The 16,046-nt window shown below is 41.0% G+C and overlaps 1 long non-coding RNA gene across 7 annotated transcripts in view; it reads left to right on the top strand.

The window, feature by feature from the left end:
* LOC131831737 (uncharacterized) overlaps positions 1–16,046 on the top strand; it is a 130,216-nt gene that overhangs the window by 8,228 nt on the left and 105,942 nt on the right. For all 7 annotated transcript variants that reach the window (XR_009353783.1, XR_009353782.1, XR_009353779.1 and 4 more), the window contains exon 2: positions 6,044–6,169. This is a non-coding gene — a long non-coding RNA (uncharacterized LOC131831737). The remainder of the gene's footprint in view (positions 1–6,043; positions 6,170–16,046) is intronic.

The raw sequence follows: 16,046 nt of genomic DNA, 5'->3' as shown, positions 1-16,046 counted from the left end.
CTGAAGAACTTCTAACATTTCTTGCAAAGCAGGTCTACTACCAATAAATTCTTCCCATTTTTGTTTGTGTGAGAAGTCTTAATTTCTCAGGCTTTGGAATTCCAACATCCCTGACATATAAGAACCTGGTTGTGATACTTGCTCTCTCCCTCTCTATTTAAACTGTGGGGTGTTTTGTTTTGTTTTGTGGGTTTTTGTTTGTTTGTTTTGCCTTTTAGTATGCCTTGTAATATTTTCTTCACAGCCAGGCATGTTGTACTAGGTAAAAGGAACTTTTGTAAATAGGCCTTTTGTTATGTGTGGTAAGGTACAGTGGGGAAGAGAAGTATTTTATGATGATGATTAGGCTCCAGTCTTATAGTGAGCCTCTGCCTCAGGACTGTGAACTTCACATGTGCTTCTCAGTTTTTTCCCTGCCCATAAGTAGCACAGAATGGCTACAGTGAGCTAGAATTGGGTATTCCCTTTCCTCCATGTCAGTTGGGCCCCAATAAAACTCCAGCACGCTAGGCTCGGGTTAAATAGTTTCTCCTGAGGTCAGACCTTGTTAAAAGAACAGAATGTTCTAGCATATTTAAAAATGGTTTCTTTTCTCCTTCCCCTGCCAGAAGCACTAGAAGATTTTTCTCCAGTATTCACTGTGAAGACCTGGTAGAGATCCAGGGGTGAAACTCACAAAAGTGTAGGGATGCTCTAATTACTGGGTTTCCCAAAAGTTTTTAACTCTGAGTTGTCCACACTGATCCTCAAGCAACTCACCAATTGCAGTTCAGGTTTTCCTACCATAGCACTATTTCCTACAGAGATTTGTGCTCTGATAAATTGGGATTCTCTGTATTCATCTGTCATTCTCTCCATTATGGATTTAGTGGTTTGCCCTGTGACTTCACATCTCTTATGGATCTAAGAAGATTTTATTTTTTCAGTTTACTTAGCTTTTTACTTCTCCTTAGAATGGAGTAGCAACTTACAAGCTCCTTACATGTCAGACCAGAAACCACAACTTGCCTCAGGTTTTGTCTTTGCTGGTTTTTTGCTTGTTTGTTTTGTTTTGTTTTGTTTTGTTTCTATCTGGAATCTTCTTCCCCCTGAGATCCACCATGCTGTATCTCCACTTCATTCACAATCACCGTGGCTCCTCTATCCCTCTTTTCTTCCTCTGCCTTAGAGAACCCCGAAGTAAGATGGAGAGGGCCTGGGTCCTGGGGTCACCAGCCCTCATCAGACTTTATGAAAAGAGAAACCTTTGTTAGTTAACACACTGAGATTGCATGATTTGTTTATTGATGCAGCTGGCTTTAATTATCTTAAGTAATACTCTCTCCCTCCTTTGCACCACCCCTCACCATCATCCAGTGCTTCTTTTTGTAGCACTGATTACCTACCATAAACACATGTATGTATTAATTGTCTCCTTTGTATATATTAATTTGTCTCCTTTCCAGAGCAGGAAGTTTGTTCCGGGCACTGAGGATACAGAAATGAACAAAACAGTCGTGGTAGGCAACTAACAAATATTTGTTCAGTGAATTTCCTCCCTGGAGTCAGCTCTTCTCAGCAGCTCTTCATGTGTCTGGGTCTTTTTGCCTCTGCCCCTCTGTTTCCAGCTATAACAAAATGCTTCTAAGGGCAATTAAATGACACATCTCTTCAAATCAACATCCTTAAAGCTAACTCAACAATCCAGAACCGTACTCCAGATTTCCTGAGATTGCTGGAAATTCACCATTGGTTGATTTATATTTGTATTTGGCTGTTTGTATAGTATTATAAATTACACTATATTTATATTTACTTGAAAGCTCTTTGTAAAATATACCAAACATTACACAAATATATACATGGGATTTCATAAGAACTTTCACTTCTTAAAATCTTCTTTCCTGCTGTGCTTTCACCACAGCTCTTCCAGGGCCAGAGCAGATATTATCTCAACTGTCGCAAGGCAGGAAACCCTACCTCAGAGGGGTCTCTTATGACATCACATGGCTGAGGAGTAGGCCAGGGGCTACTTAGCTGTCCTGAGAACTTTCATTTTCTGAATCATAGATCTGCCCTATTCTGGCTCCATAAAACTGCTGTTATTGAAGAGTAATGACCACTTGCTGGAACCTTTGTACCTTAGAATTAATAGAAGGCCTGGATTCAAAGAAAGTGCTAGGTCTGGAAGGAAAGCTACTTACTGTACCTCTTTGTCTACTTGGTTTCACCAGGAGTGTAAGCTACATGAGGACAAGGATTATATCTGCTTTGTTCACTGCTGTATGCTCTGCATATTAGGTCAAATGAATATTTTTCAAATGAATGAATAAATGAATGAACAAATGAAGCTTTTTGAACCTGTTTCTCAGTCTGAAAAATGGGAATAAAAAACTCACTTCAGGGGGGTCATAGCAGGACTTAATGATGTAATAAGTTCAAATAGTGTTCATAAGTTCACACAACACTCAGAATGTAAAATTAATTTTAGTGTAATTTAAAATATAGTTGAATTATTAATTAAAATTAATTTCTCAAATTGTATAATTTGGTCATGAGGTGAGTGGAGAGCTCATTGACTTGGATGTATTTTCATATTTGGATTTTACGATGTGCATTTCTGCAGTATTATGTATAGCTGAGAATGTACCATAAGTCTTTAAAAAATTATCCACTGCTATTAAAGAAATCCCTCATTTTTCAAAACTGGACCTCTTTCACACATAACTCATTCCTACTCCAAAATCAAACCAAGGACCTGATCCAATATTCATTACCTGATAGCCCCTTTTATAAATTTTTCTCTTTCCTCAAATATGTGTTTCCTTAATTAACTCAGCTAGTAGCTGATGAGTTTGTTCTTATAGATACTTTTCTGTCCTCCTTTGGAATAGTGACCTGTTTTTCTTCCCATCATCAGTATATACACAATGTCATAGTTTATAAATCAGCTTTCCTTAATGTTTTATACCAGAAGTCACAAATTGCCAAGCCATGGCCTGAATCTGGCTGAGTTGTTTAGTTTGACAGGCATTTAAAATGTAGGGGACTTCTCATTCATTAAAAAATAGGGACTTTTTACTTCTTTTGGAAAAAAAAAAAAATCAGAAGATCTGGCTACACTGGGCCAGCACCTCTGCATAGCAATTATTAGCTTGTCCCCTTTACAGAGGGCTGTTACTGCTAATTTATCACAGTCCCCACTAATCTTTGGTGTCTTATAACCAAGACTACCTTCCATTTCAGGCCCTGTAGACCTAGACAGTTTGTCCCTCACACAGCTTTCAGGAAGAGAACAATCACCCGATCACCCTATGGCATCAGCACGGATAATTCAAATCTCTCTCTGCCACAGCTCTCTTCTGAGATCTACACTCATTTCTACATATATTCTGGACATTCTCCGCAGAATATCTGTCAGTCTGTCCTTCCTTCTTTGCTTGCTTCCTTCTGTCAAGAAAATAGGCACCAGAATGTAAAGAAGATACCTGCTTTATCCCTTATGTAGCTGGTGGGTACAATTGGCATGCATGGGAACCATATGGTATGTGCTGTGGTTAAGGTGTATGCAGGAAGCTATGGAACTTAACAGACCAGGAAGGAAGTTGGGGAGTAGTCAGGGAAGGCTTTTGGAAGCAAATCGAAGCTAATTTGATTAACTCAGGCAAAAATGGGATGGGAGAGCGGTAGAGGATGACATTTTTTCCAAGAGCATTGATAGAAGCCAGAGACATTAAGGGCCCATTCTGCCTCCTTCGTTTATTATACCAATGTTTGAGTGTCTACTCTGTGCAGGCTATTCATAGAACTAGTGGTAACCAAGACTGAAATAGTCCCATGGAAATTAGAATCGAGAGGGGTCTGGGAAAACAAGTAGATGGAGGGTCATTCCCTGAGATGAGGCATACTAATGTCTAAGACAAGGAAATGATTGGAAGAGAAATAATATGTATATAATAGAACATTTGTCACACTAAGAACTTAACATAGCTTTGTAGAAGAGTATTGCTATCTACAAATTAGAGTTTGTAAGGGTAACACTATGAGCTAATCTAGCAATCTAACCTACATGGGCTAGGTACAGAGCAGAACTATTATTTAAACATGGGTGGGTGCTTCAATATGAGATATAAATAACATTTTAAGTAAAAGTCATCAATTCAAATGCCTGCCTGGTACAGGCAAGTCACATGACCAGGCCTGGTGGAGGGGTGCAAACAGTTAGGGAGTTGGGGCTTGCAATAAACTGAGGAGAGAGTATCTCATCTAAAGAGGACAGAGATTCATCCCCTGCCCCTTGGTGACAGGCTAGATATGGGCTGTACGTTGCCGTATGACTTGATTTTGCCCATTTCCAATCAAGGTAGTAGAACTGATTTTCTCCAGAGCAGCTATGAACCAGTGCCTCCTTTAGAGAAAATCTCTGCTCCTTTTAAGATGACAAATGTCGGGCGCCTGGGTGGCTCAGTGGGTTAAGCTGCTGCTCAGGTCATGATGTCAGGGTCCTGGGATCGAGTCCCACATCGGGCTCTCTGCTCAGCAGGGAGCCTGCTTCCCTCTCTCTCTCTCTCTGCCTGCCTCTCCGACTACTTGTGATTTCTCTCTGTCAAATAAATAAATAAATAAATCTTAAAAAAAAAAAGATGACAAATGTCATTCAAATGTCTCCTGTCACAACCGGAAAAGGCAGGCTGCTTGGGATGAAACATTTTCTCTGTCCCATCTATGCATATTGGCCCAACTGATAGAACTTGTTTATAAAAATCAGAGGAGGAGTGAGGAGTAGTGGAATGGATCAGATGACTTTTCTTTTCTTTTTTTTTTTTTTAAGATTTTATTTATTTGACAGAGAGAGATATTGCAAGTAGGCAGAGAGGCAGGCAGAGAGAGAGGGAAAAGCAGGCTCCCCGCTGAGCAGAGAGCGCAATGTGGGGCTAAATCCCAGTACCCTGAGATCATGACCTGAGCCGAAGGCAGAGGCTTAACCCCCTGAGCCACCCAGGTGCCCCCAGATAACTTTTCAATGGCAGAAATAGCACTGACATCAACAAATTTGCTTCAAGATCTACAGCACCACTAAATGCCATCATCACAGTTTTCTTTTTCTTTTTTTAAAGATTTTATTTATTTATTTATTTGATGAGGGGAGAGAGAGAGAGCACAAGTAGCAGAGCAGCAGGCAGAGAGAGAGGTAGAATAAGGCTTCCCCCTGAGCAAGGGAGCCCAATGTGGAGCTCCATCCCAGGATGCTGGGATCATGACCCAAGCCAAAGGTAGATGCTTAACTGACTGAGCAACCCTCATGACCTGTCTAGGTATATTTCTGAGTCAGTTTAGAGAACTGTGATGAGGAACGCTTAGGTGGCTCCGCTGGTTATGCGTCTGCCTTAGGCTCAAGTCCTGTTCCCGGGGTCCTGGGATTGAGCCCCACATTGGGCTCCCTGCTCAGTGGGAAGCCTGCTTCTCTCTCTCCCTGTGCCCCTCTCCCTGCTTGTGCACACTCACTCTCTCTTTCTCTCACTCTCTCTGTGTCAAATAAATAAATAAATAAATTTTTAAAAGAAATATACCTAGAGAAGAATTTGAAAAGGAAAAAGTATATATTGGACTCATTTAATCTAGGATATTACACACATACATATGCATATATCAGAGACACTGCTTTTATATTGGATAAATTTTTTAAAATTAAGGCTCAGGTAAATAAAACATGTTCAGTGAACATGGACAATTTTCTTTTTAGCAAACCTTATGAATGAATTCCTTGGGAAAGAATCCTTTTAACATATGAAACAGACATGTAGAGGTTCCTTATAAATTTATATTCCTATATAAATTCATACAAATTCTATAAATGTATGTTTCTATATTAAATATCTGGAGATTAGTCTGATGGCTAAATCAGGCATGTAGAAAAATTATAAACCTGACATATTTTTTTTGAACAGCATTGTTTTCCTGGGAAGTACATAAGAGGCTTAAGCTTTATGCCTTGATGCAAAGAGGCAGGGTGGGTTAGGAGCTGGCAGAAGACCTCACACTGTGTCATTTCTGTGTCTATAAGGGAAGAGCGTTTGCACCACCCGGTTGATTACCAAAGCTGAACTCTCAGGAGGAAGAGATTTTGCCCCATTGAGATAATCGGGCTCTTATCAACCCCAGCAGACTCCCAGGGGACCCAGCTTCCACGGTAAGTCAAACTACTACTAAAGGAAACGGAATGCATGTTCTTATCTAACTAAAGTGGGATTTTTTCCTTCCAGAGGAATCCTAAGAAAGCTGTTAGCATTGCCCTTTTGGTCTGCTGATTGGAATCAGGTCTTCCATAAATTGTAAGCCAATTTGATCAGCTTATTGAAGCGTGGTCTTCTGTATCTGCAGTTGTATAAGTGTGAATACTTGGAGAAACTGCTTGTGGGTTAGAGCCGTGAGAAGGGTCATGTGGGGACAACATTTGTCCTCCATTCAACTTTCAATTGTATCTAATGAGAACCTACGATAAGAAAGGAAAAGAATCTCCAACTTTGGCTCTGATTGGTCCATAAGTACTTTTCTGGTCTTCACAGAGGGGCAAGGTTATGGGGGGAGAAGGAACTTGCAATAATAGCCACCTTACGAGTTAGATGACTTGACTGAAAATTTTCAGGATATTTCTGTTGGGTTTTTTCCCTCTGTTCAGAGTCATAAGAACTGGCCATGCTTAGTTCATCAACAATTTAACAAATATCTCTTAAGCACCTAAGTGTGCCAGTACTGGAAATAAAAATATTAATAAATCATATAAGTCTGTGGGGATGGGAACAGGAAGTTAAGGCAAAGAGAAATAGACACAAATGAATCACTTGATCCTTTCAATACAGTGTGTTAATCAAGTATGTTATATAGACAAATGTATATGTATGTGTTATAGGTCAGTATATATGTATATATGTATGTATATGCATATAGATACATATCTCATATGTATATATAAAATACCAGGGACTAATTTTATGTAAATTACTGTGTTAATTATATTACAAACATTATCACACTTAATATTCACTCAAAAGTGTTGTTTTGAGGATTGTCATTCCCAGATTATAAAGGAGGAGAATGTAGACTCAGAATATAAAACTTTCCTAAAGTCAAAAAGCTGATAAGTCCAGTTATGGGATTAAATCCAGGTGGGCCTGGTGCCAAGCCTCTGTTCTCAGGCACCTCACTGGACTCCCTCTCATGGGAAAGACACATAGAAGAATAGGGGTAATACCTGAGACCTTATGTTTTATTTTGTTTTAGGTATCTGTCTTTTGTGCAGATATTAAATTCACATGACTAAAAACTCAACAACACTAAAGCGTGCAGTGGGAGGTTTAGCTCCCATACTGACCACTCTCTACTTCCAATCTTCGCCATCCTTGTCCAAAAGCAAAAACTTCTGTACTTCCTTGTTGTTACTCAAGAGTTCCCTTAAACAAACATGTTTATTCCTCCCCCTCCACTACACAAAGAGGTACACAATACACACTGTTCTGCAACTTGTTTTTTTAAATTTAATGGTGTATCTTAGAAATACTTCCACTAGTGTCCTCTTTCCTTCTTACAGCAACACAACATTGTATTATATGGATGTAACATAATTTATTTAAATGTTCCATTCCCCATTTGATGGACATTTCTGGGTAATCTCTTGACCATGCTACCTTATAGAATTCTCTTACTGCTGGTAGTAGTTTTTCTGATGTTTTGGGGGAGGGGAGGGTTCTTGGATCACAATATCTTTTCTACATATTATACTTCTACTTTCCTTTTCTTGTATCATGTCATTGGCTATTATAAGACCCGAGGTTTTAAAGGAAAAGGGCTTAGTCAAAAAGAAGACTGGTATTTGAGGCAGGGAAAACATCAAAAACACAAAGATGTGAAACATCATGGCGTTTACTGAGAAATACAGAAAATCTGGAATATTAAGATGTAAAATAATATGAGGTAAAGTGTAAAGGGAGAGAAGGGGAACATACGCTGTAAGGAAATGGGGCTGTATGAGGATGGGAGGTGATTGCAGTGAGTGACATGACAGGATCAGGCAATACTAAGACAGATCCATTGAAGGTGGCAAGCCTTAGGAACTCTTGAATGATTTCAGGTGAAACGTGTTCAAGGTAAACAATGTCGGCAGGGAGAGAAAAGGATAATAACAACACTCAGCAGGTAAAACTGGGGAACCTTCATGCACAGGCATGAAGACAGAGTCTCTGGAAGGACAGACGATGTCAGTAAGCAAGATAAAGTGTGCAGGTGGAGGAATAAGTTTTAGAAGGAAGAGGAGAAATTTGGCTTTCAAAATGATAATCTTAAGATACACTTCACTAAACAAAGTGTCTTGTGGTACCCCAGCTTTACTACCTGACTGGCCAGATGGGTGTGTTGATCTCTTATTTGACAAATCATAGAGCTTTTATGTAAATTCAGCTTTCTTAATGCCAAAATTAGCAATCATTCCACTGTGCATGCTGTTTTAGAAATAAGTAGAACATGTGAAAACATAATTGAAAGCAAGCACAGATGATTAAAATGAGAAGAAAAACTTCAAGAGAAAAGAGTAGATGTAGTGTGCTACATAGATGGACTGGGACCACACAGCAGAATCCCAACAGCTGAGGCTTTGGCCCAGTCTAAGTGACCCAAATTTAGAGACTGCAATAGAAAATAATAGTTTTTTTAGATTATACATATTGTAACTAATCCCCCTACATCACCTCTGTTGGAAAGGTCGTCTACCATGAGCTCTGAACATCCCTACCCATGCTTGCTTGGTCTATCAAGAAACCAAGGCCCTGGCCACACTTTACCTAGCCTCACAGTGTGTTTGCAAAAATGAACCTTGAGGACTGAGATAATGTTTCCCTCTGGGACAAAGCAAAGGCTGTCCACTGCGGGCTATAAAACAGTGTGTTCCCCAAACTCAGAGTCCTCTGCAATAGTGCAACTCACTGCATGTTCAGGTGGCCACCTGGGCCCCTCTGAGTTGTTCTTGTGAGACTCGGGAGGGGTAGGGGCAAGAGGAACCAAGCAAATGTTCTGGTGGTGATGCTGCTTGCTGTGCTATGCGTATTAAGGTCCTTTTTCTCTGAAGTATGAGTAGATAGCTTCTGCCAGCATTTACAAAACAGTAATGGGCTAATGTATTAGCTTAGAAATAAGGTAAAGTCATATCCTAGACCGGGACCATCCCTGCCCCTGACAGTTTTGAGTGATGGTACTCAGTTTGCCCTAATTAGATCCTGGGAGCCCCCTTAGCCGCCAAGAGATAGATATGTAAGAAAAAACAAGGTGAGGGCACCCACTTGGCCTAGGCCCCTTTGTGCTTGAGCAGCCCCCCCCCCCCCGTTAAATCTCCTCCCTTAATGCTCATTGTTTCTTCATGATATGAGAGGATGCATAGCTTTTGGCACTGTCATTATGAATTTTGTTTCTTATAAACAGAGTGAGTGCGGCAGAATTGTTCAGGGTCTTTCTAAAAGCTTAGCACTGAAAATCCACTCAACTACTTCTATACTTCTGTCTCCAGTTTACTGATTGTGCTCCCACCCTGACCTTTTGCTGTGCCACTGGCATCAATCAACATGCCAGAATCATCATTGCTGATAGGATCAGAGAGAGAAGAGATCTGAGAGAGGAAATGCAGAACCAACTTAGGAATGTAAAGTAATCCATTAATTGCTTTCTCATTATTTATATGACACTTTCCCCATGGTAAATAATCCTTTGCTTTGGCCTGAGACCCAGAAGGCCTCCCACAGCCACAGAACAAAGGGTAAATCAGAAATAAACCAGCTTGTGCAAGGCTTGGCTTATCATCATCTGGTGGTTCACAAAACCTTAAAGCTTGAACTTGAGTTAAGCTGATCCCAGATTGCCAGCAACCCCTCAGAAGCAAACATTTTTGAGGATGATTTCAGAACTCTCTGCTTCAAAATACTTCTATAAACTATGTTCAAGTACAAGACCAACATTCAATGATAGCCAGAACTATGAGGAGACAAGACCATGAATAAGATCCAACAGAAAGGATAAACAACAAATCTACAAGGAATCTAGGTATGGGAACCATTAGACACAGACTGTACAACCATGATTTCCATTTCCTCACAGACCCTTCCTTGCATGGCTGATATAATCTTGAATGGCACACACACTCTCACCTAACCAGTTGCTTGTCCTCCTCTCTGGTCATTCCCATCTTCTCCTAGAATTCCCCTCTTCCATTTTACTCCTTCAGAACCTTCTCAGTCTCTCTTCCCTCAGACATCTTCTCTTCTGTTTTCCAAGGTGCTCAGATTTCTCTGTAATAGTTAAATATGCTGGCTCTGCAGACACCCTGCCTAATTCAAATCCTGGCTCTACAGTTTCCCCAGGGCAAGTTGCTTAACCTCTAAGCCTCCATTTCCACATCTGTCACATGTACCTACCTTAGAGGGTTGTTATTAGGGTGAAATTAATTAATACAGGCAAAGTGTTTATAATGGGTTATCGCATTAGACAGTGCTCAGTAACTACTAGCTATGAAACCCCCAAACCACTAAGCTTTAGTGTGCTAGGGTTATAGTCAGGGCACATAGCTCCCTCTGCCTGGAGGTTCTGATCTGAGTTTCACTTTATTCTTGGGCCACTGTCATGACAATCTCCCTGTCAACACTGGCCCCAGGGACCTACTACCACTCCAGAGCTATGGCACAAGCTTGGACAAAAATCCACCACCCAACCCCATCAATCCCCTTCTTAACACCAGTGCCACACGTAGGGGCTCTGAATGCCTTTTTTAATTTACCAAAATACTGGAAGAGAACAAAAGAGGTAGTATCTGAAACGTAAACCCTTTAGCTTATACGGTACAGGCCTCTGTTCTTACCACAACTCCTAAGCCTCCAGCACCCAGCCTGGATGCCATCTGCCACCTGTCTCAGGACAGGGCAGCTCCCTCCCAGCTTCTAAAGGCAGGGGATGGGAGGCTCTCAAGGATCTTTGTCCCTCGCCCTTCACTCAGCCCCAGGAGCCTCTCCGCATGCAGGAGAAACTGCGTGATCTACGTGAGATCCCCCATTGGACACCTTGATTCTTCTGTAACTGAGGCTGAAGAATGAGTCTAATTGGATTCTGGTAGGAGAAGGCAGGTGACAGGACTGTGGAGACTGTCCAGATGAACAGTGAATTCACCTAGGGGGTCCTTAGCTCCTCTGGACAAGGAGAAGACCATCCCCACATCAGACCAAATGTTACAAGAGCACCATGCACGTCTGGGACCTGTTTATCCTCAGGTGCCCTCTTGCCAGTTTGCCTGCTTTGCTCTGTATCCTGGGCCTGACCTCTGCTGGCTTTATTTCCCTGGCTCGTCTGTCAACTAATATCCAGCTGGGCTTGGTCACTGAAGGGCCTGGAGGGAGACTGGTGAGTGGGAAGGAGAGAAAAACCAGAGTGTCCCCCTATCCCTATTCAGCTGCTGCCCTTCACCTTGCAGCTTTCCCCCAACAGGCCCACCATTACCAAGTTCTACAGGTAAAATCCACCTCTGACTTCTGGCAACACTGCCTCTTCCTTTTGACTCTCTAGACTTGGAATAGAAATGGCTTCCAAACCTCTGGGTTGCCTCACTGTCCCCTGTCCTTTTCTTTTCTATTACCTGCATTACAAATCCCCTATCTCAAGGAGTCATCATGGTTTTGCTTTCCTGGGGCAGGGGTGACTGGCCTGATACAAATATCTGCTCAATAACTTAACTATGCCCTTTGCACGGGAAAGAGCATACACATATGATAGCGTGGGCTGACATTAACCAGACATTCTTCTCTTTACCTGATACGAGTGCTGTAATGGAAAAGGCCAACTTTCATTTCCTTGTTTCCAAGCTCATTGTTAAATTCCCTGGCTTTGTACCAATTCTCATCTTCAACAACCTCTTTGAACCAGCTGACCAGAGATTCTTCAGTCGTGCAGGGGATCAGTTACCATCCACAGCTCCGGGTTGCCCATATTCCTTCTTCCGTCGATATGTCTCTTCCATCTCCTTTGGTATCTTTTTGTGGGGTAGCTTCACTTCTCACAGTTTCAGCTCCTAGGTATGTATAAAATCTCAGATTCATACCTCCAGCCATGCTTGTCCTCTAGGCAGGGCCTTTGGAAAGGATGAGAACATGTGTCACCTTGCCCTGTCCATCTGTGGCCCTCCCAAGGCATAGAGGATCAAGTTCTCTTGTTGTTCTCCCATCTCTTCGTGTTTACACAGTGTCCATTCCCCCAAATTGAAACCCTTGAAATCTTTGGACTTCATACCTTGAGCAATACAAAACTGTCCTTGAGCAGGATCTTGATAGGATTAATCTTGCATTTTATTTTTTATTTCCACCTCCAAACCCCTGTGCTTGCCTTTCCAGCCCTCCCTCAACCTCCCCCCCCCAAATCCCCTGCCCCATTGAACCAGGCCCACTTACCTTTCAGCTCAAGTTACAGCCTCCATAGTCCAAACCTTCACTGTAGTCAGGCTAGTCTCCTCACTGAGTTCCTTCACAAGGAAGGCCCACTGCAACCCCCTCTCTTAGACTGAGAAATCACAAAGTAGAGTGATGTGAGAGAATAAAGTCCAGGGTTCAAACTCCAGTTCTCTCTCTTACGAACCTTGGACAGATTGCCCCTGTCTATGCTTTGGTATCCTCAGCTGGGGGAAATAGTGACATCTCTATCATAGGGTTATTGTAAGGAGTAAATGTCTTAATATGTATAAAGTAGTTGAAACATTCCTTGCAGTTAGGTCACATGTGATTGGAAAACCAGGCAGCAAGGAACTGTGTCACTATTTCTTAACCATAGCTTGGCTGTGTCACCATGTAGTCATCAGGCAGAGATATGATTTTCTAATTTTAACCAGTATTTTATGTTTTATGCCAATTGCACAGAAGTACAAACTGCTATAAGTCTTAGAAAAAAAAATTTCTCTGCTAAGGATTGCTTTTCCTCCTTCCCCCTCATCCAAATTCAATCCCTTTCTTTAAGAGCTAGCCAAAGTCCCACTTCTGTGAAACTCTTTCCTATCGCTTCAGCCTACTCCAAACTTTCATTTCTGGAAATATTTTTATGGTAGGTTCACACCATACAAATAAGCATTGAATTGTTTCTGTGAGTCTGTATGTTCCGTTGGTGTCTCCAGGGGGTCCCGTCTGTCGATGAAGAGCTCTCCACTCTCAAAATGGGTTCTTAAGAAATGAAGAACTACACACAGAATGGGTGGCAGGTAGAGCCCAAATTATCCTCTCTACTGTTGACTGGGCTGAATTGTAGGATATACTACTAAGCAAGAGTCAAATGGGCTTCTAACTGTGTGGGAAAATGTGTCTCTTCCTCATGTGGTTGCCCCCAAGTCACTCCATTCCAGGGAAATCATTCCACTTCTCCCAGGGAGAACAAGAATGTGAGTGCCAGGGCTATGTTTAAGGAAAAGTCCTCCTCCTACAAACCAAGAAGTGGGATGAAACATCCCCTACCACTTATTCCACAAGATCTTCTCATGCAAATTATAAACTCTTTGAGGGCAAGATCTGTATCTTAAGACCTTCATGCATTCTCTATGAAACTGAAAAGGACGGCACATAAAAGTTATTCACTAATAGTAAGTCCAGGCTGTGTTTTGATCTCCTTCCATGTATGAGCTTAACCAGTCTTCACAACAACCTTATGAAGCAGCTGGTATTAACACTGGTGTTTCATAGATGAGCAAACTGAGGCATAGAGTCTGCATGAGCAATGCATGGGAAAGCTGGATTTAGATCAACTGGACTTCAGAATTCATGCTTTTATTTGTTTTTTAAAGACTTAATTTATTTATTTGAGAGAGAGAGAGGGAGAAATTGAGAGACAGAACCCCAGCAGAGGGGGAAAGGCAGAGGGAGAGGGAGAAACTGACTCACCACTGAGGTGGGAGCCCAAAGTGGGGCTTGATCTCAGGACCCTGGGATCATGACCTGACCCCAAGGCAGATGCTTAACTGACTGAGCCACCCAGGTGCCCCAGAATCCGTGCTTTTAGTCACCATCTGATACTGCCCTGATTGAATTTCAAGAGCAACAGTGTTGGTAGAAATGGAGATTGTGAGAGACCAAAGCTGGATAGGAACAGCGCTGATCATGTCAAGTTAAGATAAGTTCATTGACTAACATCTAATACTTAGAATCACTGGAGAAGCCTCTATAGCACATTCGCTTTTTTCTAAATTATCAGAAATCCTGTGAAATAAATTATGTACTACTATATGAATTTGGAAAGAACTCTGTTAATACATCCCACTGAACGACTTGAATAATTTCTTTGTGTAATATCTAATCATGAGCACAAAAATGAATCAAAAGTTCTCACACTCAATTGAAAAAGATAATTGTTTCTGTCTCAATAATTTTGTTGCTCAAATAATTAGAATACAATTTGTATTATAATAGACAAGGAAGTTTTTCTTTATTGTTGTACAGAAAGATGTGAAAGTTAAGGCCCTGTCCAGCTATTAATTATGTTTCATCTTATAGCTTTACATTTTATTTCTGTGATGGATTTCAGTCTGAATCCTAAAAAGTCAAAAATAACTGTCCTTCCTGTGTTTTGCCTATCTACCACTAGAGGACACTATCTAGTCTTGTATGCCTTAGAGTTCTGCTTTGTTTCCCATGTTGATCAGGGAGAGAGGAGGCATGAAAGGAATAGAATGAACAATGTGTTGCAGGTTTATTATCCTGAAGTCATGGAAAGTAGAAATGAATTTCAAAGCAAACCTGCTGAAACACTTCATCTGATGGTGACCAGTGTTGATTCAGTGCCGACTACTGGACACAGCATTACCTTCATTTCACAGGTGAGGGAATTGAAGCTCAGGAAAGTCATATACTACCCTGCCCCCCGCAGTCACACAATTGTACAACAGGACTTAATTCAAGCTAGGAATCCACACCAGGATTGAATAAAAAAAGAAAATTTCCATAATGGCACTCACTGATTTTCTGACACGAGAGGAGACCCAGGGGAGTTTATTCTTCCTAATAGAGCATCTGGCGGTTGAGTTTGATGATGGGAGGTTACAAGGAATGTAAGATAAATACCAGCAACAACTCCAGATGTCATTTATAGCTAAATAGAGTCCAACAAAACAGCCATCTAGATAGCTTTGCTTTAAATTCCACTTAATCTAATTTGCCCCCACCCTGTTGGCTTAAATGTAGTGTGATAATTTAAGGGGCCAGGTATAACAAGGCAGTTTGTTTCATAAAGGAACTGTGTTTATGCCTTGGTGAAACTGCTGGGTGACTGTCAGCAACTACTCTTTTTTGGGGGATCATGATATAAGTGTATATGCCTGGGAAAGGGGCCATTTTCACATGGAACATTGATGGACCTTGATAGTGTTATTTCTGGCATGAAATTGTGCTGTAATTCATTTTTCCACATACGTAACTGTATTTGGCAGTGATGTGCATTAAATTTATCCCATATACTAAATAATGACTGTTGAAATTGATTGGGCATGCACTTTATGCCATCAGAGTTAGTAAATATCGGTCCCGTACTGGCCTGAATCTAAACACGTTCACTAAAATCATAATGAGCTTAGGTTTATTCATTATAATGCCCATACATTTCCTGGTCTCGGTGCTGTTTAATAAGCTGCTTATATTATTTTCATATGAGGAAGTGGAAAATTAAATTTTGGTCCCAATTGCACCAATTATATATATATAAAGGGCATCTAGATTCATCTGTATGAAACACATCCCCAAGATGAAACCACTTAAATCTTCATCTCCAAGGAAGGAATAAAGAGTACATAATATCCAAAAGTGAGATTCAGGACTAAGACATGTTTATTCTATAACCATAGCCCACCAAGACATTTCTATATTCAGTCTGTGAAATGTAAAGTCATAGAGCTAAAAAAAAAGAAAGAAAAGACAATCTGGAAAAAAATAATACAAGGAAATTTGGAAACTTTATATATTTCACACATATTCCAAACACTCATTTCTAACTCATGAGTTAGACATCAGGGAACTTTC

The sequence above is a fragment of the Mustela lutreola genome, chromosome 5 (assembly GCF_030435805.1).
Source record: "Mustela lutreola isolate mMusLut2 chromosome 5, mMusLut2.pri, whole genome shotgun sequence".
Taxonomy (NCBI): domain Eukaryota; kingdom Metazoa; phylum Chordata; class Mammalia; order Carnivora; family Mustelidae; genus Mustela; species Mustela lutreola.
The sequence above is the reverse complement of the archived record's forward strand: the minus strand, read 5'-3'. Positions and strand labels throughout refer to the sequence as shown.